At 39.8% G+C, this 3,443-nt stretch overlaps 1 long non-coding RNA gene across 1 annotated transcript; it reads right to left on the bottom strand.

Annotated features, from left to right (window-relative positions):
• Positions 1–558: 558 nt before the first annotated feature.
• Positions 559–3,196, bottom strand: LOC134486487 (uncharacterized). Its single transcript, XR_010065480.1, has 2 exons — positions 3,088–3,196; positions 559–995 (listed from the first exon to the last, which is right to left on the bottom strand). It is a non-coding gene; the product is annotated as an uncharacterized LOC134486487 (long non-coding RNA).
• Between the last annotated feature and the right edge of the window lie 247 nt (positions 3,197–3,443).

The raw sequence follows: 3,443 nt of genomic DNA, 5'->3' as shown, positions 1-3,443 counted from the left end.
GCAAACTTTGTTCCTTCATTTAAAACTATTGGTTAAACAAAGTTGGCCACAGACAATCACTGGAGGGATTAGAGGTGGGTTAGGAGTGACCTGGTTGGAAGACGGAAACTGGGAAGAGAAGTGGGAAGAATTGGAGGAGAGGAAGAAGCCCCCATGAGGGGACAGGAACCATGAGCACGTGGCCAGGAGAAACAGCAAATATCTGGGGTACACCGCTGGGGAGGTAGCCAGGCCTGCAGTTAGAAGAGTAGATTACGGGTGACCCCCAGTAATTGTCAAAGCCCAATACAATAACCGTAGTCTGAGTCTGATTTTTTGTAAGGTAGTCAGGGAATAAGCTTAGATTGCTCCTACTACAGCGGGCAGCGTGATCACAGAGCTATTGAGGAAAAGCAAGAACTCAAGAGTGAGAGGGGCTGTAACATTATGTATGGTACCTACCCTTTTGATATAGAAAGATGAAGCAGCCCCAGTTCCCAGGAATCCAACACCCTCCTCTGGTCTCCATGGCCACATACGGTACACAAGCAACATACATGCAAACTCATACACCATAAATAACAGTCAATACATCACTTTATAAAAAGGATATGCAGTGCAAGGGGAGCAAGACCACCCAAGCAAAACCCAATGAAACCAACCGGCCTGTGTTGCTTGGTCTCACAGGAAGTGTTGACTGCTCCCACAGGAAGTAATGTTCGGAAGTTAGGTGAGCCTTCTGCAATGGCAGGATGGCTTGCAAGACGGGAAGGCCATTCTTAAGTGTACACCTAACACGGATTTGTGTTAGGCTACGAGGGTTCTGGTTCATTGAACGTGTTGTTTTTGCCACAGAGAGCGGTAATGAGTTACGAGTATCGGGAGTTTAGAGGGGAAAATCTCTGAAGACCCTTCAGACATCACACAGACAGTAAGTGAACATTAGGAACAACTCCATGCCAATCAATCTGACAGCTCAGGGTAAGTGGACACATTTCTTGAAAGACACAAATTACCTAAAATGGCATAAGAAGAAATAGAAAAATCAGAGCCGCCCTAAATGTATGAAAGAATTTGAATTCATAATTAAAACCCTTCTTAAAGGAAACTCCAGGCTGGGGCGATTTCTCTCATGAATTCTGTAAAATATTTAGGTAATAAATACTGTTAATCTTACACACACTCGGAAAAGAGACAACATTTGCCAACTCGGTTTTCAAGAATGTCAACACCATGATGCCAAGAGCAGAGATATACTTAAAAAAAATCTAATCCTACAGATTAGCATCTTATTAACCTAAATATAAACATTCTTAAATATTTTCCTGGAGCTGGGGGCAGAATCTGTAGGCCAAGCTGGGTTTGAACTTTCTATGTAGCTAAGGATGATCTCGAACTTCTTCTCTTCCTGCGTCTACTTCACTAATGCCGGGATTATGGACATACCTGGTTTATGCACCACTGGGGATCAAACCTGGGGCTTTGCAAACTAGACACACACTCTACCAAGTGAGATGCACCTTGTTGATGCTTGAGTATGAAATGTTCCCCCTGTGCTCAGGGTTTGAACCCTTGGTCCACGGTGGGTAGTGCTGTTTCGGGGGTGGGAGGAAGTATGAGATAACAGCCAGGTGCAGTCTGGCTGGAGGGATACGGTATTAGGGGCAGCCTTGAGAGTCTGTGGCCTCGCCCCCATGCCCACATTTCCTGTTCTCTTTTCTCTTCCTTTCTGTGGATAAAAATGTGAACAGTGAGCTTCCAGTTCCTGTCACCAAGCCATTCCTTCCCCTCAATGATGGACTCTGTCTGTCTGAAGCCATAAACTAAGGTGCATTCTTCTTCTCAAGTTGTTTTTGGTCGTGGCATTTTATTACAGCAATAGGAAAATTACCAATACACATTTCCAGCCCAATTTTAAAACATTTTCTAATGGAATCTACCGTCTATCTATCTATACTTATCTGTTTATCTATCTCTATATCATATTATATCCATCTATCTACCTACTTATCTATCTATTATCTATCTATCTATCATCTATCTATCTATCTCTATCTCTCTATCATCTATCATTTATCTATCTATCTATCCATCTATCTATCATCTATCTATCTATCTCTATCTCTCTATCATCTATCTATCATTTATCTATCCATCTATCTATCATCTATCTATCTCTCTATCATCTATCTATCATTTATCTATCCATCTATCTATCATCTATCTATCTCTCTATCATCTATCTATCCATCTATCTATCATCTATCTATCCATCTATCTATCATCTATCTATCCATCTATCTATCCATCTATCTATCATCTATCTATCTATATCTCTCTCTATCATCTATCATCTATCTATCCATCTATCTATCATCTATTATCTATCTATCATCTATCTATCTATCCATCTATCATCTATCTATCTATATCTCTCTCTATCATCTATCATCTATCTATCATCTATTATCTATCTATCTATCTATCTATCATCTATCTATGTATATCTCTCTATCATCTATCTATTATCTATCTATCATCTATCATCTATTATCTATCTATCTATCATCTATCTAGCCATCTATCATCTACTATCTATCTATTTATCCATCTGCCTATCATCTACTATCTATCTATCTATCTATCTATCTATCTATCTATCTATCCATCCATCCACCTATCATCTATCATCTATCTATCTATCTATCTATCTATCTATCTATCATCTACCATCTATCCATCATCTTTCTATCCATCATCTCTCTTTATATCATGTTCTATCATCTATTATTTTCTATTATCTATCATGTATTATCAATCTATCATCTATTATCTATCACCTATATCTCTTTATCTCTCATCTTCATCTGTCAGTTAACTCTTTGCCTCTTATCTATCTAAATATATTCATTATTTATCACGTGTTCACCTATGCATCATCTCTATCATGTTTTCATCTCTTCCTGTATCTGTTTATCTACTTACTTACCAATCTATCCAGTTAGCTGGCTATCTTTCCCCAATAAGTACGTCATGATACACAACATAGGTTTGGCCTCCAAAATGGAGAATTGACTTATCGTTTGAAATTTAGTTCCTGCAACTCACCTTATGTAAGGACAAAGGAGAAACAGGCACCATCAACCAAGCAGACAGACCCAAGTCAACAATCATTTAAGAGCAGCTCAGAACAGGAACCAAAGCTCTTTCTCCACCTGCAAAAAGGCAGAGGACAACCCAAGGTCCCCACTACCCTCTTCAGTGACAAAGGACAGGATATGGCCCCTGAAGATCAAGGGTCAATCTGTAATGCCTGATCCGAACAGGCCTGTGCAAATTCTCCCAAGGTCTGAGAGACTGCCGTGAGTCAGAGACACGTAATACAAGCCCATACAGTCTGGGAAGGAAAGCCTCGGGCTGCCTTTCTTCTTAGACAGCGTGATGATGAAAATAAACAAGTCTGA

The sequence above is a fragment of the Rattus norvegicus genome, chromosome 3, assembly GCF_036323735.1.
Source record: "Rattus norvegicus strain BN/NHsdMcwi chromosome 3, GRCr8, whole genome shotgun sequence".
In the NCBI taxonomy this organism is placed as follows: domain Eukaryota; kingdom Metazoa; phylum Chordata; class Mammalia; order Rodentia; family Muridae; genus Rattus; species Rattus norvegicus.
Note: the sequence above shows the minus strand (reverse complement) of the source record. Positions and strands in the feature narration are given on the sequence as shown.